Source organism: Carassius auratus, chromosome 5 (assembly GCF_003368295.1).
Source record: "Carassius auratus strain Wakin chromosome 5, ASM336829v1, whole genome shotgun sequence".
In the NCBI taxonomy this organism is placed as follows: domain Eukaryota; kingdom Metazoa; phylum Chordata; class Actinopteri; order Cypriniformes; family Cyprinidae; genus Carassius; species Carassius auratus.
The window spans coordinates 21,582,690-21,605,053 of NC_039247.1; the positions used below are offsets into that span (position 1 = coordinate 21,582,690).

The 22,364-nt window shown below is 36.1% G+C and overlaps 1 protein-coding gene across 4 annotated transcripts in view; it reads left to right on the forward strand.

Annotated features, from left to right (window-relative positions):
- LOC113081025 (double C2-like domain-containing protein beta) overlaps positions 1 to 22,364 on the forward strand; it is a 230,184-nt gene that overhangs the window by 124,406 nt on the left and 83,414 nt on the right. The gene's annotated exons all lie outside the window — the stretch shown is intronic.

Sequence of the window (22,364 nt, forward strand, 5' to 3'; positions counted from 1 at the left end):
CAGCTTGAGGGTGAATAATGATGACATAATTTTCCTCGTTGAGTAAACTATCCCTTTAAGTAAATACTTGAGAACTTGAATTGCATTAAAAAAAACATTCTTATGAACTTCTTAGAATTTATCTACGAAATTTCTTAACTTATTTTCAAAATTCCATATAGGTGCATACCAATTTGGATACTTATGTGCTTTTCTATGCCATTTTTTTTGTATCCTTAGTGCTAGTAGTGCATTCACACAGAAAATTCCAAAAAGTGTACTTTAAAGGGACAGTAAGTAGGAATTACTCCCATCTAGTGGTGAAATTGTATTTTGCATTCAAACTAATTTTGCTCTCCAGCGCCTCGCTTTTTCAAATACGCGTTGTATCTACGGTAGGCGATATGTACCAAAAAGCTTTGACGGGATGTCTTCTAATAGCACTTCGTCGAGTTTTCCTTCAGGTGAACAGGTGTGTTATTTCAAACAAACTGCAACATGACCATAAACAAACGAATGTTACAGTATGAATTACTGACTGTGGAAAACATGAAATATTGTAATTAGTAGTTATGTCTTCTTTATTCGTTATATTTTCTGAATTATGTGCATTGTTAGATATAAAAAAAAATATTATAATATAGATTGTAACACAGAAAACTGGGCACTTCAGCGTCTCTTTTGAAATCTTTATCCAGCATTAGCTGTTTCCACCTAGAAAAAGCTTCCCCGACATTAACTCTTGTTTTCTGTAATCTACGGTCACATTTCCTTTTACGTTCTATTTTTGACTGTTTTGGCGACGATGTTTTCTTCTGTGGCGCGGCATATGTATGGTCCATAATAAGAATGCAATCCAGTATTTTAAACTTGCCGGTGCAGTTTCAAGCGCCTCTCACTGCTCTGCACCTGCGTTTCTGGCTCTGACCGAAAACGTGTTGTGGAAACGCGTTGGCTTAGTACTTTTTGTCCCTCTCTGCTATTATAGTTTTGCAAGATGGCGGAACTACATGGAAGCCTCCGTCGACCTACCCGTCCCATGTATATAAAGATAATAAATTCTTCATTTACAAGGATTAGTTTAAACATTGGCATAGGTGTTTGTACACCATTGAGGGCATATTTATGAATAAAAATATTGATTTTAGATAATAAAATACCTAAAAAGTTACTTATTGTCCCTTTAAATACCCGTATTATTCATTTAAATGACCGAAAAACAAAGTGTGGAATGTGTGGAACTCAGTTTAATAACATGTAAGAAAGGGGGGCTATCAGACTCCAACTATAAATGACAAAATAACCGTAAAAAAATCATACACTACATGATTAAATATAGTGTATAAGTGCAAAGTGTATAGTATGCCATAAAACAAAACACTGTAAAGACTAAGTACCTTGGCAGCAATACGTAATCGTGAATAACCTTTTATTAATGTTTTTATTTATTTATTTATTTTTAATACAGATAATTCTCCAGGCTGTCACTTAGTTGGATGCGTGTGGACTCGAATACGGTAGTTAGCATGATCAATCATAAAATCAGTAGCCTACTAAAAGTTCGCAATTAAATTCATTTCCTACCCTTTCTTGTAACCCAATGAAAATCAATCCATGGTGATGAATGTCATCGGAGATGACATTATTCCTGTTTGCTAGCATTCACATCAATTCACAAGTCATTCTTTTAGTTTAGATTATTTAATACAAGTCAGTATATAAAAGCAATATGCTATGTCTAGCATTCTTTTACATTAATGAGCATAGGAAATATTGTAAATTGGTATCCACTCACATGTTTAAATTTTAGTCTGCTTGTAATGGTCAAAAAAAATTTTTTTATACAGTCACATTACTATATGCAATAGCTTATATGAGATGATCGCTAGATTTTATACAGGTGTTAATATAACGATCATATATATATATGTGTGTGTGTGGTATAATAAGGCTACATTGTCTCGGTCATGATTATATAATAAACATATCTGAGAGAAGAAGTAAGAGTTTCTTGTACTTCCACATCCAATGACATTCACAGTAAATTCAGGAGATGATCTCCTTCACTGTTGGCTGAAATTTTAGAAAGCACTTTACTGTATTTCTCCTCTCAGTAATGCTATCCCACACTACTGTTCAGCTCTTAAAGATGTCTGTTTACAGTGTAGCCAGCTTTTAGTCTAGTAAGTAAAAAGAACTTCATGCCATTTAAAACACAAAAAATGCGCTGCACAAATGTAACCTAATCTGTCAAGTCAGTCTGTTTGTAACGTGCCCTTTGCCCAGCTCATCAGTTTGCTTTGCAGACTCAGAGGCTACATTGAATTTTTCTGGGAACATTTTGCCCTTTCACTCTGAAACACTGTTTTAATCATAAACTCATTCAATTACAAAGGTAACTTCATTTTATTGAAGGTTGTCCATTGCAGCGGCTGGATTTTTAGATTATTGGAGTTTAGATATGTGTCCGTACCTTTGTTGTATGGCAGTGTCGAGAGATTAGATCAAGCACATTTTATGGATACTCTGATAGAAGTAATCCCTTCGTTGGCTGCATATCTCTCCCTGAGAGAGGAGAATGATGTGCACTGTCTTGAGGGGACCGGCGGTTGGTGTGTCACTATGGTAACAGCAGGACAGATGTGTTCCTCTGGAATCTTCTCTGGATACAGCCACATTTACTCTTCACCTCCAAAGCAGAACAATGGTGCTCACATTCCCCTCACACATCAGCCATCATGACGCACCGTGTGCAGGCCATGCCAGATTCTCTGAGTAATGCTGCGTTACTGTAAAACATACAGATAGGAATGCAGTATACACTAGTAACAACTGAGCAATGCTGGTTGATTTAAAATGATGTGCACGGGGAAATATGTTCACCCTTAGCTTTACCCTTAAAGGGTAAGCTGACCCAGAAATTTAATTCAGAAGCTCAAATGTGCTTGCTTGATGCTCGAGAACCAATGAGATTCATTCTAGTGTGTCAAGCAAGTAGGGCTGAGCTTCTGTTTCCTATTTTTGATGTGTTCTATGGTCGATAAATGTTTATGTGTAAAAAAAAAAAAAATTAAATCTGTTCACTTTATAAAGTGAGTTTATCTCTTCAGAAGATTTAAATTAAACTGGACTATTCATTTGGATAACTTTTAGGATTTCTATGTTATGAACTTTTTTTTAAAGTAAAAAAATAAGGTTGCTTGGAATTTAAATGAATGGACAATAATTATTAGGCAATATTAAAAATGAACAAATCTCAGATAAGTAAATGTTGATAGAATTTTCTTTTTTGTGTGTGCGTGTGTGAACTATGCCTTTAAAATTATGAGAAATATCATGATGATTTGATATTCCAGTTAAGCAATAGTTTTTTTTTTTTTTTTTTTTTTTTTATGAATTGTTTTAAATTGGCAGAGACCATAGAAATTAGGGGTAGCACGGTTAAACTTTTTCAAGGTTCGGTTTGTTTCACTGCTTTAAAATAATGGTTTCACTACAGTTCGGTATGTGCTATGTTTATGGAAAAACTGTACTTTCTAATAAAACAAAAAGGAAGAAAGAAGATTGTATCCAACTACAAGCAACAGCACAAATAAATACAATAGAGTAAAGATACAATAAACAGTGATTTTAAGCATAAGTTTTTAGGTACAGAAATTGAATAAAGTAATCAAATGTAAAACTGCATTGCATATTGTACTGTATAAATTAAAGATTATTCTTTATTAAAGTTATAAAAGCTTTTTAATCAAGAGCATTGAGTGTCTGCTGTAGGATACTTACCAAAACGGGGATTTTGATATAATTTTTTGTGTGAATTTGTCCATTTAAACACAATACTTCAGAAAAAGCGCAATATTTGCGGGCGTTCTGAGGCGCGGGTTTGCGTGCTTCGGCACAATTCTTCTCACTGCGCGCGCAAACATTTGGCTCTTAAATGTTTAAACTGACAAAGCTTAAATGTGTTTAGGTTAAACACAGATATTAGCGTGTGCTGTTCAGGTCTCACCTGTGAGTGCGCTATCAGCACCCGGGTGATGACCGAATAAATGACTGCTCATATTCCAGCATAAGGCATTCACATTGAACAAGAGTGAATGCTTTGTCCAGGGTTTTTTTCTTTTCTTTTCTTTTCTTTTTTTTTTCTCTCATCGCTGTTGTTTTTAATGTCTAGGAATCCAGAATGCGCATCCATCAACAGAAACATATATTAGCTTAAAGGGTTAGTTCACCCAAAAATCTAAATTATGTCATTAATGTCATAAAATTTTAGATTTAGTCTGTGAGAACTAGTCTCTTGAAACTGTGTGTACGGTATACTGTCCATGTCCAGAAAGGTAAGAAAAGGCATATTCAGGTTTGTTCACGTATTCTTTCAATGACTCTTTCTGTAGGTCACATTACATCATGTCTCTACAATTGATAGATTTTTTCCTCCATCTTGTCAAATGGTAGACTTGACTTTTATCAATCTATCTAAAATGACAACGATAATCATGTAAATAAATAAATAAAGTTTTTATTATTATTATTGCCCTTTTTCCTTTGTTGTATTGCAGTGTAGACTCTTAACAGGCAGCTGTGTGGAAAAGAGGAGGATGGGAGTACCAAGGGCCAGGTTTGAACTTGAGTTGCCTAAAGCACAACTGTGCCGTGCGTTGAATTGCTTGATATGAAGTGTCAACAATTTTTTGCTATATTGGTGCATTGGTGGTCATCGGTTATTTTTACACATTTATATTTTTTCCTTTTTCTTTTTGTTGAATGAGATGGATTTGCATGCCGAACTGAACAAATAGCATTGCTCCCTTTCATTCAGGCTTGTTGGTCAGCAGATGCAAGGTACAAAGGTACAGTTTGTTCATAAATGTCATGTCCTAGTTCATTTAGTTTATTTTTCAGACTCAAAATGCTGACTCAATCTGGGAAGAAATGCAAGAAAAGATGTTCACAAAAACATATAGTCACATGCTGGACTGCAGAGAAGAGAAAATATGAAAGAGTCAGTGCTTAAAAATAGTTTATACTACGGGTGTGCGATTTATTTTCTGGGAAATGCACAGCGAACATAGTTCCAGGCAGCTCTCTTGACCGCTTTACAGTTCCATATCACTTCGCATAGTTAACTGTAATAATCGTCACGCAGTTTGCACAAAAAGGTGTTGTTAGCGCTGCTCTGATGAGTTTATCAAGTTAGCCGATATAGTGTAGCAACTTAAAGGCTACACGTGTCGTTTCCCACTATCGAGGAGACAGCGCTGTTTAGAGACGCACAGAGGTACGTTTACCTAATTCACACAAGTGCTCTCTCTCTATCTCTTTCTCTCTTTCTCTCTGTCTCTGTTGCTCTCGCTCTCTTTCTAATAACTTCATTAATAACTGCATTGGAAAGCTATCAAAGGCTCAAGCCTCCATTACAAGCTTTAAAACGTTTTTTTTTTTACTAGCAAAAGATGCATTGGATGAGATGTGGAAGAAATAGTCCTACTCACAATAGTGATTTAAGTACAAAAACCGGACGAATCCTTTTAAATATATCATCTGATCGAGGTCTTGAGGTGTGGTAACCGTAGTATAAGTGGAATAATTGACTCCGGGCGTCATCAATTATTCCTTACTTATTCATTTAAAAGAATCAGTTAAAAAAAATGCTTCATACATGACAATTTACTGTTTTCTACAGTATAAACTGTCTGGCTTCTTTCCTCTAAACTGCGTCTATGAACCCCTAGCTACTTTTGAGGAGAGCTGAAAATAAATGGTGAATTCATCACAGTGTCACCACGTGCCTAATTGCTTATATTTTATGGAATTAAGCAAATTGGTTTTTTTGGCTAAGTGATTAATCCTTCAAGACCTGGAAGGAGTGAGACACCGATAGAGACAGAGGAGGAGCAGGTGTGAGAGAAGCATCTGCATGTACTGATGGATCAAGCGGAGTCTACTGCTGCTTCTGCAGTCCTCGTCTAACCTCATCCTTCCTCTAAGCCTCAGCCTGGAATGAACAACTGATTCCATTATGTGAATCCAGCTTCAAATACATGACACATTCCCATTTCTTTCAAATCAAAATGAATGTTGTCACTTTCGCATTTTACAGTTTAGTGTTTGAATGTGGAATCTTCTAAAAGTGAGAAAAGTCAGTGGTTAATTAGTACAGTATAAGGCAGTGGTCCACATTGTTTAGTCAAGAACCATTTGAAACCAGAAAAGCTTGTGCACCTCTCTGACCCACCATAATCAACAGTTGATCAACTGTTAAAAAAGTTTACTAATTAAAAAAAATACATATTACATATTACAAAAATACATATTTGTGTTAAATAGAAATGATTGATATTTTAGGCATTAAAGGCATAAAAAAAAACGTAAAAGTGCAGCACAATGACTGGATTCGACAGCATAAAAGAACTTAACTGATTCATGTGAACTCACATACTTTGAAAAGAACTGGTTTAAAGCTACTCTGATCATTCTTTATCTCTAATACTGTGTTGAGCATTTTACTCTTTTCACCAGACCCCTTCAGACTATGTTTATGAAGAGGATTATCTCACACTCACTCCCATACTTTCCTACAAGTCGATATGGAGACATATTAAGTGAGTGGAGCATCTGCAAGCCTGTGATTAGGGGTCTCATAATGATTGCCTGGAAAAGGAAGGTTTTTTTTGTATCCTTTGGCATGCAAATGAGCCATAAAGCGAGAAATTGATAGCGAGCGAGAGATTGTGTAGGAATGAGAGGGGGATCTGGATGATCAGCGTGACCTTTTCTCAGTGCCACCACAATAATGGGCTGCACAGCCAGCAGCAGCATGTGATGTTGATACTTCTCCGTCGCTTTCACCTTCTCTCTACTTCGCCATCAGCTGACTGACCTCAGGACTTTACAGAGTGTAAATAACAGAATTGGACTGATTCACTTCGTTGGCCCCATGTTTGGCCCTGTCATAAATGAAGTGATTAAAGAGCTTCATCTCTGCAAATAAAAGGAATCAAGACTTGTTAACCTTACACTCGGCAGGTTAGCGTTTAGATCTTCACAAACGAATCCTAATGCAATCCTATTTAAATGGTGGTAAAACTTTCACTATAGTATACAATTTAAAGGGGGGGTGAAATGCTATTTCATGCATACAGTTTTTTACACTGTTAAAGAGTTGGATTCCCATGCTAAACATGAACAAAGTTTCAAAAATTAAGTTGTACATTTGAAGGAGTATTTTTGTTCCAAAAAAACCTCTTCCGGTTTGTCACAAGTTTCGGAAAGTTTTTTTCGAGTATGGCTCTGTGTGACGTTAGATGGAGCGGAATTTTCTTATATGGGTCCTAAGGCACTTCTGCAGGGAGAGCGCGCGCTCCCGTATAGCGAGGCTGAGCAGCACAGACATTTCACTGATCAGAGCGAGAGCGTCGCGAAAAGTCACAAGAAATGTGTTTTTGGTTGCCAGGGCAAGACAACCATGCACAGATTACCAAAAAAAAACAGCATTAAGGGACCAGTGGATGGAGTTTATTTTTACAGAGCATCAACTGAGTTGTGCAAGTGTTTTTGTTTGTTCCCTGCATTTCGAAGATGCTTGTTTTACAAACAAGGCCTAGTTTGACAACGGACGTATCGTTTATTTCTTAAGGATGATGCAATCCCAACGAAAAAGGGTCACAATTGTGTGTTGGAACCGCAGGCGGTGAGTAAAACTGCTTAAAATATCTCTGCCTTCTTGTTAGTGCGTCCGCCTCCCATGCCTGAGACGCGGGTTCGAGCCCCGCTCGGAGCGAGTCGTTGCTGCTGCTGCTCTCGTTCGGTTTCAGCCTCGGGATCTGATTCTGGATCATAAATAAACGGCTGAATCTGACTGTAAGCCATGGTTTGTTTTGGATGATGGTTTTTCCCTCACGGTAATGTCACAGCTTCCACATCCTCTCAACACAAAAGCCTACTGGCGCTCGTGATTCTTTAGCTCCGCCCACACGTCACGCCTCCAGCGGCTCATGTTTTTCCGGGAAAAATTGGTACAGACTATCTTTCTCTTATGAATATAATAAAACTAAAGACTTTTTGGAGTTATGAAGGATGCAGTACTACTCTATAGGTACTCAAGATTAACAGGATATTGAGTGAAAACGAGCATTTCACCCCCCCCCCTTTAAGAATTCTAATCTCAAAACAGATAATAATCCAAGTGAAAAGCTTTCATATATATATATATATATATATATATATATATATATATATATATATATGTATGTGTGTGTGTGTGTGTGTGTGTGTGTGTGTATTTGTCAATTATTATACTTACTTTTTCCAAGTATAATTTTCACTCAGAAATATTTTTACATATAGTTTGGTATTTCCAGAGCCAAGTCCGCTTAAGGATTCCAGTTAAGGACTTATGAATTATTCTTAGTGTTTTTGAAGCACAAGTATCCTTTTATCATGGTGTATTTGGTTTATCAGTAACACTTCAGCACAAGGTCTAATTTGTTAATATTTTTTAACTCAAATGTGAACCATGTAATTTCACAGTATTTGTTCATCTTTGTTGACGTTCATTTCAATATTTAAGTAAAGAAACATGTTCATAGTGTCTGGAATCTTTGTAAAGCCTAAATCCAAACTGGAGCTGCCGCTATCATTAGTAACTGTGCCTCGGGGTTGGCATCCCAAGGAAATTAGAAATAAGAAATCAAAAGGAGAAAATTTTGAATAGCTGCTGTTCATAGCATTTCAGTTTAAGAGACCAACCTCCTTTAGTAGACTTTTATATATTTGGTGCTATCAATAGTCAACAGAAGATCTGTAAAGTCGCAAAGATTGAAGTCTCTAGTCCAAAGAGATATTCTTTATAAAAGTTAAGACTTGTCCACGCCCTCCTCAAACACGCCCCCACATCTCTACGTTGCTAAGTGGGAAGATATGCATAACACCACCCAAATGTTCATGCAAAGAAAGAATGCATAACTTTTATTCTCGCTTTAGTATTATTGCCCCCACAGCCGTGTTGTGAATATGCTGTGTGTTTCGTTGTGAAAGCCAAACTACTTTGTTTGGCCTTCCAAAAGAGGACACAACTAGAAATCAGTGGTTAAGTTCAGTGTACAACACTGTTGCAGAACAATACGACACAAATATTTGAATGTGTGCAGCGCATTTTACGGAGGAAAGTTTCCTGTAGTGTTAATTTTGTCAGCAATTTTTTATCTAACCTTAGTTCTGTGTCATATGTAACTTTTAGTTTTTATCAAATTTAATCAACTTGCACCTATTTAGATTTAGTTGATTAAATGTCTGAGAATTTTAGTCCAGTTTAAGTCAGTGGGAACGTACACATTTTCTTGAGTGAGTGAGTCAGATGTTATTTCAATGGCGAGTAAGTCGTTTTGAGCAAATCATTAAAAAAAATGGCTATTACTGTAAGTATGAGTTTGAGACTACACTGGTGGCTGTACGTTTGTTCAAGCATGCAACCAGCACTGACAAGGCATTCTTCATGAATGATGTTGGGGTTATAAATTACTTGCCAATGTCTAGTCTCTCTCTTTTCAATCACATTCGTTTCCACTGAAGCATCTTTTTTTTTTTCTTTTTTTTTTTTGCTGCTGTGGTGTATTATGAAACTGTCAGAATATTGTAGTATCATAATCCACATTAGCGGTGTATAACAGATGTTCAAGGTCTGATAGCTGAACCAAACATCATAAAAATCACTGTTTTTGAAAAAAAAAATCACGAATAAGATCAGTTTTTCATTCCCCAACCATATTATTATAACTAGTTGGATGTTTTTATTTGATTGACGTTCTGTGAAAATGTCAAGACGATTGAGAGAGCAAACCCAGTTGCTTTGAAAAAGATGGTGAAATTAGGTCTTGAATTGAGAAGTCAAGCTACCATCAGCAGCAAACTGAACACAACATACTCTTGTTATATCTCATTAGTCCCCTCAATAGAAAATAATCCCAGGGTCTCAAAAACTCAGCAGGAGTCTGCCCCATCCAGACTTCAGTTGACTGTTTGGAGGCATTGGCCTGTCAGTGCACACCTTCCATTCCCGCTGCGTGAGAAGCTGCTTTTCTGATCGAAGACAAGTATCCATGGTCCAACACTTCCCTTACCTCCCCTAACTGTCAGTTCCACTGACAGGCTGTGTGCGAATGTCAGGATGGTGTCCTCTTTTTATGTCTAAGTCCTTACCCTGAGGTCCCCCAGGCTCATCCATCATTGAGAGAGACACTTCGGAGGTCTTGTTTGTGTGGTACGTCAGTCTAACAGAGCAGGAGTACAGTAGATCCCAATGATCAACACTCAGGGAGTTCAGGAAAAGGTTATTGTTCTTAACCAAAACTATTACAAAGATGAACACAATGCATCTATGGCAAAATCTTATAATATTGTGACACTTGGATTTAAGACACTTTTTTCCCAGACACACACACACATATAGATAGATGCATTATAGATAGATAGACAGACAGACAGATTGCACCTTTCTGAGATGTTTTCAGTCCTTTCAGTTACATCAGAATAAATAAAAGGTGTCTGTTCTTGATGGAAAATTCTCTAGCTTCAGTTGGATTTTAGCAATGATTGAAAAAGGATCCTCGTGAATTCATTTACTGATTCAGTCATCTCTATGTTCACTGAATTTACCTTGAGGAGCGTGCACACTGACCATGCACTCTTTTTTCTCAAACCGTTCAAAATTATATCTGAGGGTGGGAAACAGGATGGATGACTGTTGTACAGAGTACAGCTCTGAACAGTAAGTCCAGGTCTGTTTTACAGATGTCAGACCTTTCGTTTTAACATAGATGGCTATATATAAATCTTACAAGTCTTTGCTTTGTATCAGAGCTAGTGGAGGATCAGTGAGTCACTCTCTTTGAAAGTTCAGTGCCATCGATTGGGTTGCAGTATGAGCTCTCTTCTCCTCGCAGCATTGAATCTCTCAGCCGATACACCAACACAGATGCATATTCACTTTCCTGTGAGATCTGACAGCATGCGTTCAAGGATTTGGTGATGCATTTGGAGGTCCTGAGAAGGATGTATCGATTGCATGTTGCGTAAAATACATGAGGAAAGGAGGACGTTAGTATTTCAACTGGGATAGCTGTTGACCTGTGTGCGGTGTATTTTTCTTATGTCACAGCATGTTTTTGTTCAGATGAAAATCTCGCTAACATCTCTGTTAGTGCTTCCAGTGCTGTATTTTGATCAAGTGATGTCAGATGACGTAAAGGAGATACAGTACATTGCTCTCTAGCATTGTATCTGCAGGATGAAGCAACACAAACGCAACACATCTCTCCAACACCAAGAGCATTAATCAGTTTTAAACAGAATTGTACCTATTGGATAATTCTCAGAGTAGATTAATTATGGATAGAGGAGTAAAACACTCTCTTCTTCTTGATAAAAGTGTGCATTAAAGGTCACATTTACCACTGCTCTGTGAAATTTGGCGGTTGAATTCCATACATGTTAATAGGAATCTGCATAATTGGGAGTTTCGTGCGAGGGTGAAAAATTCCCTTTGAAGATTTCACTAATGTGTTAAGTTGGTCAAGTGATTTCGGTCTCTGCTGATCATCAGAAACCTGCTTGGTTTGAAAGTGACTTCTCTGTGAACGGTGATTTATTCATCACTACACTATTTGACAATGGAAAAGGTTTTGTTTTGTGCCCTCACAATTTCTCCTAAATTTAGCGAATATGACCCCATCTTACTGGTATTTCTTTACATACTATAAAGTGCAGTTTACTAACCACATTCACACTTCTACAATAACTATACAATAAACTTTTAATCATTTTCTTACATGATTTAAAAAAAAGTAAAAAGGCAATTTTCTTCTACAGTCTTTGTTAATACTCAAGGTCATTGTGTCCTCCCCCTCACACTGATCTCTCATTTCATAATGTTTATTACATTTGAATTACATTTGATTGCCTTCCAAAGAAACTCCCATTTAATCATTTTATGTACAAATGTAATGGCAGAGGCAAAATTTAGACGTGACCATGTATGTTTGAGTCATGTTGAGATAATCAACAGTGACTTCAGAGACAGCAGACATAGATTAAGTTTGAAAAATCATAAAATCCATACAATTAAACGTACCAAACAAAACCTAGATTTTTTTTAAATGTAAGGATGCTTGTAAAGTTTCTACTGTCGAATTGCATTATGTTTGATTTGACCACCCGAACATTTACATGACGGTAAAGAGATTTCAAAATAAATGTTTATTGTTGACATTTTAAGAACTGCTTTTTTTAACATTGATTATAACAATAAGAAATGTGTCTTTATGAACCACATCAGAATGATTTAGAATCAGAATGATTTCATGTGATACTTATTCTTATTCCATCTCAGGAATAAATTACATTTTGAATTATTATATTTTTAAACAGTTGTTTAATATTTAAATTTATTTTAGAAAACCGTTTCAATTTCAATTTTAATGATATTTCACATTATTACTGTTTTTACTGTATTATTATTACTTTATGGGGAAGTCGTGGCCTAATGATTAGAGAGTTTGACTCCTAAGCCTAAAGTTGTGGGTTTGAGTCTCGGACCGGCAATACCATGACTGAGGTGCCCACTGCTCCAGGTGTGTGGTCACAGTGTGTGTGTGTGTGTGTGTGTGTGTGTGTGTGTGTGTGTGTGTGTGTGTGTGTGTGTGTGTGTGTGTGTGTGTGTTCGCTGGTGTGTGTGTGCACTTTTGTTAAATGCAGATCACGAATTCTGAGTATGGGTCACCATACTTGGCTGTATGTCACGTCACTTTCACTTTCTGAATGTAGCTTTGGTGAGCTTAAGATAATTATTTTAAAAGGTTGTTTATAAAGGTATATGTTAAGAAAATAGTGATTGGTCCTCCTCCTTTTTCTTTTTTTCGTTCTGTTCCTTTTATGCATTCATCCATTGATGAATCCTTCATCATAAACACTGTTCTTGACCCCTAATTGCTTTACAGATGGTTATTGCTAGATGTCAGAGTAACTTTTCTGTTGCTCGACTGCTAACTAACAATTACTTGCAAACAAGGTAAATAAGATTGATTTTTTTTTCGTTTCACTTACTTAGTCAAGCATTGATTGATATTACAATTGCATTGTTGTGTTTTTACTTTTCTAATTGATCAGGTCTATAATATATTACTTACTAGATTAATTATTTCTATTATTTTAGAAAAAAAAACTGGCAGAAATAGTGGTGTGGAGTCCTCATCCAATCCGCAGGCTCCAACGGGACACTAAGCCAAAACTGAAGCAGAAGTATTTCTCTGCATAATGCATCAACTCGAGGATAATTAACCTTATCCAGTCCCTCTGCATCTCTTTACTGATTACAACTTTTGATTTTTTATTTTTTTTGGGGGGGGGGGGGTATCTTCCCATGTCTAACTTCAGAGGATGAGTGGGAAAGCAACATGTAATCATAGATTATTTTATTGTATGTTTACAGTCATTGGCTTACAGTTTATTGCATTGGTCTTTATGTAAATTAGTGAAGGAGACATGCATACATGTCTCGTGCTTCAAAAATACTGTTAAAACTGTAATTTTATGAACTATTAACACAACTAACTATTACTTAACTTAACTATTTTCTATTTGAATATGCTTTAGTACGTAATTTATTCCTGTGACCGCAAAGCTGAATTTTCAGCAGTCATTATATTTCGGTCTTAAAGGTCCCATGACATGGATTATTTCCTTTTCTTTAAATGCTTTTTAATGTTTCCTTAGGTGTACTTATATTGATAGTATGATTTTTACATTTAAAATTTAGAAATAAAAAGCATTTTTAGATCCTTATATTAGCCCTCTGGCTTGAATGCTCTGTTTCTCACAGACAAACACTGCAGAAAGGACCGGGTAGAGAGAGCAGAATATCATAAACATGTGGATAATCTGTTTTCAGCATAGCTACGTCCAAGTTTAACCTTGTTTGATTTGATTTTAGAATATGCAATGAAACTTTTAAATTCTCATTGTCCTATCCACAGTGTTATATCAGATTCTCATGTGTAAATGCTGGTATAAAACAGGAGTATAAAAGAAAATAATGTGGAGCATGTAATGAATTCAACAGGCAGCCAAATGATGTTTCACTGTCAGGCTGCTGTGGATAAACATCCATCACATCGCTCAGGCCCATGAACAAAATGAATAATTCAGCTCTGTACTTATTCACATTTTAAAATGCTCAGTAAACTTTCCTACGTCTCAGGATATTCAGAGTTGCACCTCTCTCCAACTTTCTGTTGTTATCTGAGAAAGTGTTGTTCTGGAAGAGGAGGGTTTCTCAAACACAAATGTTTTGACTCCTCATTTCTTTTGACAGTCTGCCACGCTCCGCGTGCACATTTGCATATACTGTTACACTTGATGAGACAATCCCGAACCTGCGAGGGGAATCATCTTCTGGATCGCTGACATCATACAATCCTTGACTCGATTTTGTCTGATTCTACCCCATGACCGCACCCTGTGAAATTACATTGACTTTGTAATCCCCCTCTAGTGTGACATCTGTGGACTGCCCATGATCCGACTGTTTCCCAGGCTGCACTGCTGGTAATCTTGATAATCAATTTTTTAATAAAAAAAAGAAAAAGTCTACTCTAATTCATCAGCAGGAAGTTAAAAAGCTTCTTCTCAACTCATAAAAACTGTATCATCCTCATCGACGCCTGTCAGATATTCAGCACTCTCTTAGGTCATTATTGGCTTTTTGGACCCACATCTTGTTAGCTTCATAAATATCCAACCAAAGCAGCTCTTTCTTGACACAAACTCCATTTGTGGTATGAAGGTTTTCAGTCTTGCATGAACATCATACAATATCAAGCCCAAATCTAAAGCCTTGATCAATCTCATTAATCTTTCAGCTGGGTTCTGCAAAATCTTTAATCTAGAAGTTGTTTTTTCGTTGTCGTTCCTTTATATTGTAGCTCTGAAGCAAAGTACAAGGTGAACAGTGCTGTAGTCTCTCACTCAAAAAAAAAAAAGTTAAATTGGGTTTTCCTGGGGCATTTAGGAGAGACGACTGATGACAATGAATGATTTTGCTGTGAAATCATTGTGTTCCTTCCATTAGCGTTTGTAACAGCAGCATCACAGTGGTGTGGAGTCCTCATCCAATCCGCAGGCTCCAACGGAACACTAAGCCAAAACTGAAGCAGAAGTATTTCTCTGCATAATGCATCAACTCGAGGATAATTAACCTTATCCAGTCCCTCTGCATCTCTTTACTGATTACAACTTTTGATTTTTTTTTGGGGGGGGAGGGTATCTTCCCATGTCTATCTTCAGAGGATGAGTGGGAAAGCAACATATAATATCATAGATTATTTTATTGTATGTTTACAGTCATTGGTTTACAGTTTATTTCATTGGTCTTTATGTAAAGTAGTGAAGGAGACATCCATGCATGTCTCGTGTTACAAAAATACTGTAAAAAATTTAATTTTATGAACTATTACCACAACTAACTATTACCTAACTTAACTATTTTCTATTTGAATATGCTTTAGTATGTAATTTATTCCTGTGACCGCAAAGCTGAATTTTCAGCAGTCATTATATTTCGTTCTTAAGTGTCACATGAAATCATTCTAATTCTAATTCATCATGCTGATGTGGTGCTCAAGAAACATTTCTTCCTATTATAAAGGTGCTGCTTGAAATTTCTGTGGAAACGGTAATACTGTACATTATAGGGTCCTTTAATGATTAAAAAGTTTTTAAGCAATTAATTGCAGTAGTTTATTGCACGTTACGCCCAAAAACACTCATTACTCATTAAGAGAATAGGGACAACTCGTTTAGACCATGCGCACGGGTACACCAACTGTTTTTCCGTCGTTCAAATAGCAAAAGTGGATTTGGACATGCCCTGAGTGCACGTGTGCCGTGCACTTTACACTTTGTGTTTAGATCATTAAAATAGGGCCCAAATTTAGATAATAGCAGTGTTTTATTTAAGGCCAAGTATTAAGACCATAGTTTAACATAGTTTTAGAGCAATCAGGTCTCCAACGTTCAAGGAAGGGAAGTTTTATCTTTCCACAGTGGGAAGAAATATTTGTAAATGTTTTATGTTGTTATTTTACCATTTGTATTTTTGATAGGTGAAGTGCAGTTTTTCATTTTCTGATATATATAATACAGAGACTGAGAAGTCATATATCAAACACCTTAAAAAAAAAAAAAAAAAAAAAAGAAAGAAAGAAACCAGTAAATCACTGCCATTGTTTCACATCTTTGCCTTTCGAAAACTTAGGAACAATTGCTTAACAATTTTAAACTTTAAAAGTTATTCTTTTAAACTTTTATGTAAAACTGTTTCATTCCACTTAAGAAAAACAAGAAGGATTTTATTGCTGTTAGTTTAGGGGTATAGAGTGAAATAAAAAAAATTATGATCATATATATGTTGCAGAAAATGTATTAAAAATAGACTTGCATCTCAATGTACTGCTGTGGTATTTGGAAAGCAGTTCCATTCATAAATATAAATAAGTACCTTAGAAGGCACCATGTCACATTTTCTTTTTTTTTCTGTTTTATCTGAAATGAGTGTGACTCCCAGCCTTAAAATATTTTTCCCCAGCCGCCAAACATTTGCAGAAATTCAAAACTGTCGGTCATGCATGCTTAAGGTCAGATAACAAACTTTTTTTTTCAAACTTTTTTTCTTTTTTGGTGGGTGTCCGCTTTGAATCCAGTGATGTAGTGTAGTCATGGTCCAGTATATTGTTGAATCTGCTGAGGAACTAAACTGAAAATGAATAACAAGAGAATCAAATCTGTACTACTTTAAAGAGACTTAGACTTGCAGTACCTACAGCAGTAGAGATGCAGTGCATGTAGATATATTGAAAATAGATGCTCCCATAGTCAGTCATTTAAGTGTAACTGTTTGTAAAAGATGGACATCAGTATGTGTTATAATTTTCTTCTATATTTCTTTACTGAAACAGTTCAGGCATCAGAGACGGTAAGTAACTGTTTTTGTTTCTCAAAACTTAGTGTACCACCAAAACAACATCCACACAAACAGCACTATCTATTCTTTCAAATTTAGCAGTATTGGTCATTATCTCCACACATGTGCTTGGACTTCAATAATTTCAACTCATGGCATTATTTTTTTTTTTTTTTTTTTTTTTAGCAGTTGTAACAGAGAGAAAATATGTATAATGGTGTTTTCAGAATAGTTGAAGGCATTGACAGTTTAATTAGAATAGCAGTGTTCACTGTGCCTTTTGCTCTCAACCTCTTCTGGCAGGCATGTATTTAAATACTTGTTTATATAAAGCGTTATCATATTGCATTCTTCTCATCAGAAAACCATTCAAATCTACAACATTGTGCTGGCAATATTTTCGCCTGCATCCAACTAAACAAACTAAATGAGAGCAAATGGAGATTTAATTTACATTTCATCCATCTGGTATTCAACATTTTTGTTTTAAAGCATTCATAAGCTGTATAATGTGAATATTTATGAGTGAGCTTGCCGTTGATGCTACTGTGCATCCATTGAAATCTGGTCTTTGAAGATTTTTCTTGTAGCTGCAAGAGTTTGGAGGTTGGCAGTTATTTAGTTAGTGGTGCTTGGGTTACTGTTGCTAATATTGGGTTGTCAACTTGTGGAGAGAGGTGTTATTTCCACCTACACAATGATAAAATGAATGCACAATTCCATACATTTGGATTAAGGAAGGGACCGGAGTCATATTTAGAGACTAGGATACCACAGACATGGGGTTAGCTTTTTTGACTTGGACCAGTAAGCAAACACCAAGAACATCATAAAAACCCTTCAGTAAATGCCTTGGCAATCACACAATAATGCTCACACTCACTCACAACACCTCTGAAACTGCATAGCAGCACACCTGAAACCACCCATTTGTACTAGGTTTACACAGGTAAGAACCACTCACATTTACTGCCAAAGTGTTGCACTGGAGACATGCTGGTTCCACACCCAGAGCTCTGCAGACATTTCCAGACTCTGTCAATAGATTGACTCTGCAGGGGCACAGGTGTAATTGACTTGGTTTGCTACACATCTACAGGCTCTCTGGAAACCCTGGATTTTATGTTATATAATTGAATTGCATGAAAATATCTTTCACATAATCACACAGTTATTTAACCTTTTTTTCAAGTCAATTCTACATAATGTAAATAGAGATTAGATCTCTTAAAGGCATTGTATTTTAAATCTGAGTTTCATTTATGCTGTACAAGGTTTTTAATGTCCATTCAAAAAGCCTCCCTTATGGAATGACAAGATAAGAATAAAGCAATCAAAAAGCAATAAGCAATTCATTCACACGTAATCAGTAATAATGCCAGTGATGTATGAAGCAGTACATCACAGATGCCTCATGGGTATTGGGGTTGCATTATTGATTGCTCACAAGAAATGCTCACAGGTCTGTAGCTTCGGTGGACTTCACAACTGGCCTGTTCACAACAGGTCAATGGATTACTGGTCAGTTCCATAATTCCCTTTATTAAAAATTTTATGCAGGTCAAAAAATTTTGCAATCACTCTGATTTTTAAGAACATACTTTTTGTTTAACCAAATCAGGTAATGCAGGGTCTTTTGCTCAAGCAAGATAAAGCAGATAACAAATCTGCAGGCTTCTAATTTTAATATAAATGGAATGAATCCAAAACTTGGTTAAGGTGCCCATCTGACAATATTTTTTGGCCCCAAAAAAGTGGTAAACTACAGGTACTGTAGGTTTTATTTCACCATGCAAAAAAAAAAAAAAAAAAGTATATAGACTATAACATAATTAACTATTAATACTTTGTTGACTTTCTCCTTTTTTCACATGTATTCATTATTTCTTCCCTGGTCAAAAACTATGTCTGCACAATTTGGCGTGTTTCATTGGTTTCAATTTTCTTATTTCCAATTATCACTATTAACTATGATTTTTATCTCAATAAACTACTGATTTGCTTCTTATTAATAGTTAGTATGGATTTAAGTTTAGGTATTGGTTATGATTAGGGATGTAGAATATGGAAATGCATATTCTTTATAAGTACTAATAAACAGCTAATATGTTAGGCATACAATAAGCAACTACTGTAGCTAATAGTGAGAGTTGATCCCTATACTAAAGTGTCACCCAATGTTTTTATGATTTTAATAAAGGGTGAAGATTTCAATCTTCGTAGGTCAGACATCATTTTTCGCTACTAATGAATATACGATCAAAAATAGTTCTAAACAAACCATAAAACATGTTTTATGTATATATTTCAATTTGTTTATTCAATGGTTGACTCATTTACCATATAAATTGATTATTTATTATTAATGTATTGATTGATTTATTGTCAATTTCACACTCTCTGTCAAACATCAAGAGAGCCCATTATTAAAGAGATAGTTCACCCAATTTATGCATACTGGTTATAATTGGTTAGCAACATTCTTCAAAATGTCTTCTATTGTGTTCTGCAGAAGAAAAGTGAAATTGGTTTGGAAAGATATGAGTGTGTGTAAAAGATTCACAAATTCTCTTTTTTGGGTGAAATATCTCTTTGAATTCTGAGCTTTGGCCAACCCTGTCTCTGTCTCTATTGCTTGTGGAGCTGCTGTGTTGTTAATGTTCTGGGCTTGGTCTTAATACAGAACCTGAAATCGGCCACTTCCTCCCTGTGCGTTATTTCATCACTGATTATCAGCACTGATTACTGTGCTTCTACCAGTGATATGTGTTGCTGGACGGTTTAGGTTAAGTAACGACGGCCGTGAGCAGGAGCCCTCAAGAGCACCAGAGTTAATAGTCCACTTAAAGCAGGTTGTATTACCTATTTGCATCACTTGTCACATAACAGTTAAAAATTCAAAGAACCGATTGCAGGCAGTGCCCATTAGGGGGAACAATTCGTATGGAATTTCAGCCGTCATCAGTAAGTCCTGACTAACAACGTGTGAGCATCCTAAATAAACAGCCATCACTACTTATTTACCTGTTTATGTGGTGTGACTGAACTCTGGACTGTGTTTGGGGAATCTGAGATAAGATTAGTTTTTCTGATCACTTTTAAACACAGTAGCGATTATAATGCAAATATCGCTCATCCTTTGTTCTACTGAGTCTTATTTGGGATCATTGCGTGTCTCATAGCATCTGCATTCATCTATCAAGCTCCATTTGACATCTGTTCTCCTCTGCATCCAGTGCTTCAGGCTATTACAGTGTAAAACCCTAATGTGCCACAGATATGGAGCCTGTTGCATTCTCACATGTACAGAAAAGAGTTGTTTGCCACTGACAGTTGTAGTATACAGAGGATCATGGCTAATGGTTCATAATATGAGTGGATTTGCATATCTTATACTTACTCCAGCTGTGAAAATGTGTCCTACCTATGTATTTTTATGGTATTTTCAGTCAAATGTGTATATATGGTAAAGTAACTTAGATAAACCATTTACACATTAATTTAAACCCCTAAAGAGAAAATCTGATCCATAAGTGTCAAAAAAAAAATGTTTTTGCCATTTCATCACCCTGTCGAATGTCACAGTTTCAGAAAAATATACATCTATCAAGCTTGCAAAGTAAATAGTGAAGGAATGAGTTTTGAAATCTCACTGGTGCTACCAAACTCTTCTTGAACATGTCTGTTTAAAACAACTGAAACACTTGTACAAGTGAAGTAAAATAAATGCATGTCTATTGTTCCTCTTGGCACTCTTGTATATGTTCATAATGGCATCCCTGAGAAGTTTGTTCGTTTCGCCTCTGCAGTTCTCCTCCTGTCATTTTTAGAACAGGTGAGAGTGGGTCCAAGAGCTCTTCTGTGAGCAGCACAACCTCATATTAAATGGCTTATTTCTGCCCTCTATGAATTTGAATGTAAGTGCTCCATCACCAGTGATAGCTATGTTGCTGAGTGGGAAATCTAGCTGCAGTTCACCCAATATATTTATTTATTTTATTTTTTAAATCCCATAAATTGAAATGAAGGCATCAGTTCTCAGCTGTTCTCTTAATAATTTAGAGAATGAATGTCAACAATGTCCAATCCATGAATTGATAAAAAAAAAAAAAAAATTCACCACCACTATAAGTTGCCAGAGTTTGTAAACGTACATATAATAAAAGCAGTACACAGATTCTTTTCATTAGTCTATTATGGTTCTTTGAGAAACACCAAGAACAAAAGTGGCTTTTGCCTTTTTCCAGAGATGTCACTACCAATGAACTTTGTCTTGAATGGCCTTCCTGATTCATATTTGGTCTGTATCTTTCTCCAGTTCTCTCAGCACACTGGAGCCTCACAGGAATGACATTTGATCTCGGCCAAGGGCCGGAGCAGCCAACATCCACTAACCCATTTTATCATCTGATTACAGCGACCAGATTGGATTAAGAATCATGCCCTTAAAGAACCATTATGGACAGGCCAAGTTATGAATTGCACATGGAGAGCCAGAAAGAGAATCAGAGAGCTAAAAATGTGAAATTAACTAAAAGTGCATTGCTATTTTCCCCAGATTTTCACATCACAGCTGCCCGTGTCATATCACATTTCAGACATTTATTTGTATTTGAAGTGTGCATGCTTTGCTGAAATGAAAGCTTAAATTAGCTCAAAGCTGGTCTGTTTCACTGGTTTTAAAGAGTGTTTCAGCACTTGTCAGTTGGTCAAGGTGGTTTACCTGACTGAGAGCAACAAGACTGGCATAAACTAAATAAGACCAACAAACGTGGAACGTGCAAATCATTTTCTGTAACAGTAGAAAATTCTGTCAGCATTGAATTCATAACCACAGAAATGCATCAAATTTTACATCATTAAAGTAATTTAAACCGTTTCCTGGCAGACTTTTATATCAGGGAATTTACATAATAAAATTCTTGTTAAATAGCACCCCTTTTCGAGTACATTGTTCCACAGAAAAATAACTAGGATTATAGAAGCCTTGGCTCCTCGCCTACATTTACTGTGTACTGTTTTTCTAGCCTTCGCCATGTTCACAGCTACATTTCTCTGCCAGACATTAGAATCAATAAATTAATAACCTGCACATTATCAGCTTGACAAATGGTAGCAGCTGTGCTACTTTTCTCGTGAAGCACTCTTTGGAGGTAATCAAACTTTTTCCCTGCCTTTATCTTCTTTTTTTTTTCTTTTTTTGTAATAAACATGAGTCTTCCGGAAGCACAAAAGAAAGGATCTCCAGAAGGAATTACGGAAATAGACAGAAAATAATGAGCTTCGCTCTCACTAAGTGTTTTTTGCTGAACGAGCATGGGGGCGACTCCTTAATTATAAGAGTAAATGAATTGCCAGGTTTTGTCTCCTAATA